The sequence below is a fragment of the Vombatus ursinus genome, unplaced genomic scaffold (genome assembly GCF_900497805.2).
Source record: "Vombatus ursinus unplaced genomic scaffold, bare-nosed wombat genome assembly UNPS02014799.1, whole genome shotgun sequence".
NCBI lineage: Eukaryota > Metazoa > Chordata > Mammalia > Diprotodontia > Vombatidae > Vombatus > Vombatus ursinus.
In genome coordinates this window covers 33085891-33096105 of record NW_020954577.1, presented here as the reverse complement: position 1 = coordinate 33096105, position 10215 = coordinate 33085891, and the positions used below count along the sequence as shown (strand labels likewise).

Genomic DNA, 10215 nt, shown 5'->3' with positions numbered 1-10215 from the left:
CTCTAGAACCATGGTCTAAATTCAAATATATGATCCAGAGATTCCAGGTCAATGGAAAACATACTGAAATCAGCCAGAAAGAATTAAATTGAGAAACCAATCAGGTTCACACATAATTTAGTAGCCATCCTCATAAAAAAGTGCAGAGATAGGAATATAATATTTCAGAATGCATAGGATATATGTATTTAAGAATAACTTACCCAAGAAAACTGAGTGTTATCTTTTTTGGGGGGGGGGCTATGTACCTTTAATGAAATAAAGGACTTCCAAGCATTCCTGGTGAAAAGACCAGAGCTATGTAGAAACTTTGAAATACAAACATAGGGGTTGAGAAACAAGAAAAGTAAACACAAACAAATAAAGACTAAATGAGGATTAAAATACTTAGGTTCTAATATGGGGAGATGACATTTGTGTCTAATATAATCCTTATCATCATTACAGGTCATAGGAGACTAATTAGACAGAGGGTCTGGGAGTGATTATGTTGCATCTTGATGATAATAAAAGCAGAATAGGAATGGAGGGAAAGAGAAATACACTGGTGACAGGAAAGGAAAAGGATGTTAGGTAAAATTATCTCACTTATGAAGAGTACAAGCAGCTAGGTGGCATAATGGATAGAATGCTGGGCCTGGAATCAGAAAGACTCATCATTCTGAATTCTATTCTGGCCTCAGACACTTACTAGTTGTGTGATGCTGGGCAAGTCACTTAACCCTATTTGATTCAGTTCCACATCTGTAAAATGAGCTGGAGGAAAATCATTCTGGTATCTTTGCTGAGAAAACCCCAAATGGGGTCATGAAGAGCTGGACATGACTGAAACAACCGAACAACAAGGAGGGTACATAAGTACAAGTCTATACAAAAAAAAAGATAAGGAGATGGGAGGACCAGCTAATACCTGAGCCTCACTCTCATCTGAATTAGTCAAAGCAGGGAAGATATATACACACACTCATATACAAAAATACATTTCACTCAACAGGGAAAGGAGGGAAAAAAGAAAATGAGCAAGAGGGAAGATAGATTGTTATAAGCAAAACAAATCCCAGAGACCTAGAAAAATATTTATACTTCTTTCTGAGGTAACAAAGTATGAAATTCTGAGGGGGTGCTCATAAACTGGGGAATGGCTAAAGAAATTATGGTATATCAATGTGATGGAATACCACTGTGCTGTAAGTAACAATAAAGGGGATGGTTTCAGAGAAAACTAGGAGGACTTAAGTGAACTAACACAGAATGAAATAAATGTAACCAGAAGAATAATTTGTAGAAAGACAATAGTATGGTAAAGATAAGCAACTATGAAAAAATTAGGAATTCTAATCAGTATAATGACCAAGCAAGACCCCAGAGGACTAATGATGAAGCAAGCTACTCACCTCCTCATAGAGAGGTAAAGAATTCAGAGTGTAGAATGTGAGATATAGATAGACAGACAGACAGACAGACAGACAGATAGGTAGACAGATAGAGAGATAAATAGATATTTGGACATGACCAATGTGGAAATTTGTTTTGCTTGACTATACATGTTTGTAACAAAACATGTTTGTTTTTCCTTCATTCTCAGTGGGTGCTGGGGTTTAGGGAAAGACAGAGAAGTCAGGTTTTTACTGATTGAAAAAATAAAATGTAATTTAAAAATAAACTCAAATATGTTACTCGTAAGAAATGGCATGGGTAACTACATTACAGAGTGGTCACCTCCAAGCCCAAAGGACCAGAGTTCCAGTTCTACCTTTGATGCACACTGAGTAACCCTGGGCAAGCCTCCTAACTTCTCAGTGCTCTGGAAAACTTTCAGAAATAATAAAATTGCAGAAAAGATGCAGACTGGAATTGAGAGAGGAAGTGTCCTCATGCAGGGAATTCCCTCTCCCAGGGTAATCACAGGCCCAGTCTCTATTCCTACAGTATAATACCAGTAGTTACCTGGTAAAAAGTAGGACTTTGGTGGAATGGAGTACTGGATAGCCCGATTTTGAAGGGGAGGTGAGGGCAAGAGAGAGGAAGGGCAAACCAGGTGTCTGTATGGGAGTGGGAAACTCGGCCATCTGATAAGCACCACAAAAGCCTTGGGCCCCTAGTAGCTTAGTACAGGGACAGGGAATTGATATGAGGTGAACTCTCAGTGGTCTCTTGACTTCACCACATCTCCTGTCTTAGACTTCTAACTGTGCCATGAAACTGATGTTTCTTGACTAAGTCCAAGGAATAACTGGTAGCTGTGGCCAGCTGGGTGAGAGATATTCCTGGAGGTCTGATCTGGCTTTCTGGGAGTGGGGCTATAAGTTAGTGCCTCTTTGCTATATTGCCTTAGCAGCGTTCTGTTCATTTCAATGAAACCTGGTGTTGGGGCTATTTGTCTCAGACTTACATCTATTTATAGAACTGAACAAAAACTCATTTGATTATCCCTCTATTGTCTAAGCATGGATTGTGTTTTACACGGATGCTTAATTTCTTGAATTTTCTTTTCTTTTCTTTTCTTTTTTTTATTCCAATATTGTCCTAACAATTTCTGCTATGAGAAATGCAGAAATGGCTAATAAATCAACATGACCTTTGCTGTTGGTGAGGAATTCTTCTGTGTGATAGCTGCTCCTTGCCTATAGTTATGACAAACATTAATAAGGCACAGAGCCAATGAATCGACTCCAAGTGAAAGTTTATTGAGTTGAATGGCTGAATTGGCCAATCTCTTTGGTGATGGGAAAAAAGAAATAACATCCTTTCTTCTTATAGGATCCCATGGATGTCTCCTTCTCTTTCTGGTGATCTTTCCTTTTTACTTGACAGTATTTGTATCTTTTCAGTGCAGCATAGGTCACAATAGCTAGAGCTTCTGAGATAATGCATACCACACTCGTTATGCTCCTCAGCAGGGTCTGGAATAATCTTCCTAACCTCTGCCTTAGTTTCCTTGGCTACCTTCAAAACTCAGCTCAAATTCCACCCTCAAATGCTCTTTTTGTCTTCTCAGCTGCTAGTCATTTCCCTCTGAGATTGCTTTCTATTTAACTTGTATATATCTTATATGTACATGGTTGTTTGAGTAGAGTCTTTCCTGTTAGAACATGAGACCAGTGAGAGCAGAGACCATATCTGTGTCTTTATTTGTATACTTAGTGCTTACTTAGCACAGTGCCCCAGCACTCAGTAAGTGCTTAATGAATATTCGTTGACTGACTGATGCCTCTCTTCACACAATTTTGGCATGATATATAAATTATGAGTAAAGAATAAATGTCAAAGATAACCTGAGATCACATTGAAAGCACATTTCAGAGAACTGAGGGATTAGAAGAATGGCAATTCCATTGTAGCAGAGTTACTGGGGTCTCATATCCCTTACTTCCAATGTCCTTTGCTTTCACTGATTGGTTGCCATGGCCAAAAAGTTCATCATTGAGTGGTTGGCCATTGATGATAAGCCATACTTAGCTGGGCTAGTTCTTTAACTGCAGACAGTTTGGGTCATACTCAAAACCATTCCACCATAGCAGAATCTCATAGGGCTTGAATGCAGGGTCACTTCTACTGCATGATGAGGCATAAGCAAAATTCTGTGGAGTTTGGGGGCAATCCAGGAAGTTGAGCAGCATAATGGATAGGGTGATGAACTTTGGGTCAGGAAACCAGAGTTTAATTCCTATTTCAGACATTTCCCAGCTGTATGATCTTTAGAAAGTCACTTACCCTTTCTTGGGTTTAGTTTCCTCATCTGCAAAATGGGGACAATAATAGATGAATGAGATGAATGAATGAATGATAATTTCATAAGAACCTACTCTGTGCCAGACACTAGGAACACAAATAAAAAAAGTAAGATATTCCTGGCCTTCATGTAACTTCTGACACAGCTAGCAAATTCTTGAGCCTACTATGAGTTTCCTTCTTGCCACCATCCAGGGTTAAGCCCTCCAGGAACTGGACTAGAGTGGTCTCTGTTCCATCATCGGAGGGCTCCAGGGAGAGGTGTCACCAGTTCTAGCTCTATTCTTGGACCCAGAGTTCATACCCTTTGCAGGCATGGATTCCTTCCTAGTACCTGGGTTCAAATCTTTCCCTCTCCCCTGGGGTTAGCTTCTCTATCTCCTTACTAGTTCCTTGAGCTAAGGAGCTTGGCAGGAAGACCTTCCCTTCCTCAATATATCCTTTATTTCATTTCCCAGACTGTAATCCTTACCCTACCAGCTGCTAGGCATGGCAGTGACTTTGTCTACGGACAAACCCAAGAGGTATTGATGATAAAAGGTGGTAATTAAAGATTTAGATCAAGACCATCTGGCTTCCATTTATTAAAATAGGTCTCAGTAAACACTTAAATAATAGTTTTATAATTGCCATTCTGGGCCAGCCAGACTCAAGGCCCATCTAGGTTCAAACTAACAAATTATAAAACAAACAAACAAACAAAGAAAAAATTACATTGTATGTGAGGATTAAGTGAAAGAAATGTATTAATGTACTTTAGTAATGCATATTAACTACATGACTCTCGAAAACTCACCCTTTCAGCCTCAGTTTCCTGATCTGTAAAATTTAAGGATAATAATAGCACCTATTTTATAAGGTTATTGTGAAGATTAGATGAGATATTATATGTAAATGGTTTGTAAACCTTAAAGCATTATGTAAATGTTAGCTAATTATTACATATGGACTACTATTATTGATAAATATTATTAGTGATAGCATGTAGTAGTTCCATTTGACTTGTTATCTGTACATTATAGGCTACATTATGAATTAGAAAGATCAATGGATTTGCGCTTACAGGACCTAGATATAAATCCTGTCTGCCATTTAAATGTACGACTTAGGGCAAGTCATTTGACCTATTTTTTTTTTGTTTCAGTTTCCTCACTTGAAAATAAGGTAATTGTACTTGATTATTTTCAAGGTCCTCTCAAGCTCTAGATCCTATACCACATACCATTTGGCTTCTTAAAGCAACACTCTTCCCCTCATTTTGGACCTGTGATTTCATCTTTGTGAGGGATTCACAATGTGACAATCCTTCCATTAATGCAGATCAGAGAACTCATCAGTAACTTAAAGTCTTAGCAGGTTGTCTGGGAGTATTGCAAAATTAAGTGACTTCCCCAGGGTCACACAGCCTGTTTGTATCAGAGGGAGGATTCTTGACTCTAAGTCACTATCTATTGTCCCATGCATCATCTCCACAGCAATGTTTAAATAAACATTTACATACAAAATTTCCCTTTAAATGATAAGCTGATTTTTCAGTTTATTTGGCTATATATGATATTGGGATAATATGCAAATCTTTTACATGAGAAATGATATACACAAGCCTGAAGGCATATTTGCAAAAGGCAATCTTGCAAAAAGATGTGGATTAAATTCTTTAATATTTCCTAGTAATAAGTCCCTTGCCCCCTTGTAGAAATAATATCCATTCTTTATCTGAGATACTCCTCACATTCAACAGACACCTTCCCAAGGCCCTGGGAGATTCAGTTTCCAATGTCCTATATCAAGCTACATTTTCCTTATTTACTGATTAAATTATGCATGTTAAATGTGCTACCAGGAGAAACTTAATACAACTGGAAAGAGTTTAGTTGGTTTTGTTGTGGATTTTTTTTCTTTTTTCCATGAATGGCAGACTATAGATTAAATGATTCCTTAATGGATCCTGAGACCATGTGGTCTCAACAACATCACTACTCTCATGACTGGGTCTCCCTTCCTTGTGACTAGAACACCCTTGGCAAAAAGCCAGGATATTGTGATTTGGATCATAGAATGGGGACACAGGGAGGTTTGCACTGGCCAGAATCCAGTTTGTTTGTTAATGGCAGACATTTGTAATAAAGGCAGGAATATGGACAGGGCTAGAAGGCAATGATCTTGCCTTCTTCACTTAACTTTTATTCCCTGCCGCACTTCATTTGCCTGATAATAAAAGCCTTTGTGAGGGGTTTTCAATTAATAAAAATGCATTATCTCTCCTTCTACCCTTACCCTACCCCCATGGAAAAAATGAGAAAAACAAAACCCTTGGAACAAATATGTGTAGTCGGGCAAAATGAATCCTCACATTGGCCATGTCAAAAAATATATGCTTCATATTGTACCCAGAATTCATCATCTCCTTATTAGGAGGGGGTAACAGGCTTCAACAACATTCCTTTGGAACTTCAGTTTGTCATGGCATTAACTAGAGTTGTTAAGTCATTCAAAGTTGCATTTACAATGTGATTGTTATAAATTATTCTCCCAGTTTTGTCCTCTCTACTCTCCATCAGTTCATAGAAGTCTTCCCAGGTTTTTCTTAAACCATACATTTCCTACAGCCCAATAGCATTCCATTGTGTGTGGATGGCATAATTTGTTCAACCATTCCCCAACAGATGAGTCCCCAGTGGGTAGCTTTTAGAAGGGGATCACATACAAGATGTGGTACTTCCAGTGCTACTCATATGTGGATCCCTGTAAAAGTCACCCCAGAACACCACTCAGAACCATAATTCATGAACTCTCACCAATATCTTTACTTAAAGCAGGTCATTGATCATCTCAGTGGCAATTGGTCAGTCTTCAAAAGTTTCCCATTTCAAAGTTTCTCTGCTCTTTATTGGGACAGTGTTCAGCATGCACAATGGTCTTTAAAACAATAAGGATATACACTCCTTTCCTACATTCTTTTAAAAAGCTCAGTGAAAATATAGATAAATGAAACAATTATTTCTAATTAAAGCTAAGCAGACACTACTCACAAAAGAAGCAATTTATTTTAAACTGTCCATTACCCCAAACAGGAATTCCTTCCTTCCTTCCTCCCTCCCTCTATTCTTCCTTCCTCCCTCCCTCCCTTCCTTGCTTCCTCCCTGCCTTCCTTCCTTCCTCCCTCCCTCCCTTCCTCCCTCCCTCCCTTCCTTCCTTCCTCCCTCCCTCCCTTCTTCCCTCCCTCCCTCCTTCCTTCCTTCCTTCCTTCCTTCCTTCCTCCCTCCCTCCCTCCCTTCCTTCCTTCCTTCCTTCCAAAATCTTCTTCAGCCCATTGGTCCAAGTAGGGATCATAGGTGCACTGATCTTTAATTGGTTTATGTAATTATCAGTTTATAGCTGACTCTTCCTCTTCACCATCTTTCTCTCACTTGCAGCCATGAAGGTTGAGCTGTGCAGCATCAGCCAGTACAAGATCTACCCGGGTCACAGGAGGTGCTACTCCTGCACAGATTGGAAGGTTTTCCAATTTTTGAATGCAAAATGCAAGTCTGCATTCCTTTCAAAGAGGAACCCCCTGCAAATCAATTCGACTGTCCTGTATAGGAGAAAACACAAGAAGGGACGGTCAGAAGAGAGTCAAAAGAAAAGAACTCGCCAACCTGTTAAATTCCAGAGAGCCATCACTGGGGCTTCTCTTGCTGATATAATGGCCAAGAGGAACCAGAAACTTGAAGTTCCAAAGACCTGAGAACAAGCCATAAGGGCTGCCAAGGAAGCAAAAAAAAGGCTAAGCAAGCAAGCAAGAAGATGGATGCATCTGCTGCTAAGGCTCCTACAAAAGCAGCACCTAAACTAAAAAAAAATGTGAAGCCTGTGAAAGTTTCTGCACCCCGAGTTGGTGGAAAACATTGATTGTTTACTAAATTGGATTAAGTAAAACAAAATTTAAAGCAAAAAAATACATAGTTCAAAGGGCCCTCCAAGGTCGTCTGGTACAATGCTCTCATTTACAGATGAGGAAACTGACAACCATGGGAGAGTTGCCCAAAGTTACAAAAGCAGTCAGTGTCAGAATTAGAATACAGACCCTTGTCCTCTTACTCCAAATCCAGCTATCTCTGTCTCTCTGTCTCTGTGTCTGTCTCTTTGTGTGTGTCTCTCTCTGTGTCTCTGTGTTCATCTCTTTGATTCTGTGTCTATCTCTTTCTGTCTCTCACCCCCTCCCTCTCACACACATATGTATACGTATATGCATATACACATAATTATATATGTGTACATATGTCTGTCTATACATCCACCTATCTACAGATCTATCTAAAATTCTATGTACCGAGGTAGCACTACAATGCAGTAGAGAGAGGACTGAGATTTGTGATGACATTAGAATTTCTAGCTCTATCATTTATGCGACCTTGGGCAAGGCTTTGGGCCTCTGTTTCCTTACCTTTAAAATGAGGGGATTGGATGATATGAATGAATGAAAAGGCTTTTATTGAGCACTTTCTATTTATGAAACACTAGGGTATCCTGCCCTCAAGGAGCTCACATTCTAATGGAAGAGACAACACATATGGGAAGTTTCAGATGGAAGTCAAATGGAATGGTGCCATGGTCCTTAGACTGCAGGGTCAAAGCAGGTGCCAATGTCTCTTTATTGATAGTTCTACTGATAAAAATCATATTTATTTCTGATGTTGAACGATTTGCCAAGGACTTTGGTGTGGAGAACTTCCTTTTCCAAGTCTTCAGGTGCTGTGGGTGCTACTGAGGAGTCAGGGGCCACAGCATACTCAGGAGTTGCTTTCTGGGACAATGGCTGCAGGATCGGGTACGGAAGCAGGGCATGGTCATGGCTGGGACTCTCAGCACTACCTCTCCATCCAGAGCAGTAGGTCAATGGTTGGTTTTGTTGCTATTTTTCTCACAAGAATTGCTCCCCTCATTGATATCTGTGAAGGCCAGGTCATAAGGAGGACAAGAAGTCCAGGGACATTGCTGTTTCCAAGGTCTTGTGGTCAGGATCCTGGGATATGTCCATCGAGGTCCGAGAGGAGGTAGAGATTGAGCAGAGCAGTGGTTTGACTGCCCTATCTAGTATTACCTCCTGTGTCTCCTTCAGGGTGCTTCTTCTGTTTTCACTGAACTAAAATTCTACCCTCTGACTAGTAAGGCCCCTTCATTTCCAAATCTATGATCCTGGGACTTAGATTACCTAAGTTTTGTGGTATTGGACAAGAAGCTCTAGGAATGTTCTGTTATTGCTAAATCTGAAGTTTTGCCTTGTGCCTTTAACATGACTGAAATGCAGTGTGTGAAATTGTGTGTGTGTGTGTGTGTGTGTGAGAGAGAGAGAGAGAGAACAAACAAGAGAGCAAGAGAGACAGAGAGAGAGCAAAAAGAGACAGAAAGAAAGGGGGAGAGAGAAAAAGAGATAGAGGAAGAGATAGAGAAAGATAAAGAGTAATTTTACTTCAGAGTGGTACTATAAAGGGATCATGAGATGACTCAGATTTCTTATGATTTATTTTCATTTCATCTTGACTACACAACTTTTGTTCTTTATCGACAAAAGCAATAAGTATTTTCACAAAGCAACATTCAAGAAAATATATCTAAGTTTATGTAAATTTTCCAAGCACGAAAGCAGACGGTATTCCTCAAGGTCTGTGTATAATCTAAACTTTTTATAGATTTAGCAGAGATCCAATGCTGATAAAAGTTTAAAAAAATAAACTGAGTGGGGGGGGAGGTGTCGCATATCTACAATAATAGAGATAGGTGAGTGGATTGAGTGCTATGCTTAAAGTCAGCAAACCCTGAGTTCTAATTTTGTCTCTGACATTTACTGTATTAAGCACCTACTATGTGCCAGGCACTGCTCAAAGCACTGAGGATACAAAGGCAAAAGACCTCCCCTTCCCTGGAGGAGGCAGCAAGCAACTAAATATGTGCAAACAAGCTATGTACAGGATAAATGGGAAATAAATGAGAGAAGGAAGTCACTAGAACAAGGAGGCATCAGGAAAGGCTTCTTGTAGAACGTGAGATTTTCGCTGGGACTTGAAGGAAGCCAGGGAGCCCAGGAGGCTTACCAGCTCTTTGACCTTAGTCAAGTTTCTTAGTCTTAGTTTCTTCACCTACAAAATAGTAATGCTTCACAGACCTTTTGGGAGGATAGCATTTAATAACAGTAATAATGATGATGATAGCAGCAGCAGTAGTAATAGTAGGAGGCAGCACTAATAGTAGTCATAGCAGCAGCAGCAGCAGTAGTAGCAACATTAGTAGTAGTAGTAGTAGTAGTAGTAGTAGTAGTAGTAGTAGTAGTAGTTGTAGTAGTAACTTTGTTCCAGGCACTGAGCTAAGCACTTCACAAATATTATCTCATTTGATTCTCACAACCACCCTGTGAGACAGGTACTATTAATGTCCCCATCTTACAGATGAGGAAGGAGAGATGCAGAGAGATTAAGTGACTTGCCATAGGGTCATTCAGCT

At 39.7% G+C, this 10215-nt stretch overlaps 1 pseudogene; it reads left to right on the top strand.

Moving 5' to 3' along the window:
• The first annotated feature begins 7150 nt into the window (after positions 1–7150).
• On the top strand, positions 7151–7626 carry LOC114050333 (annotated as a pseudogene).
• Positions 7627–10215: the final 2589 nt, after the last annotated feature.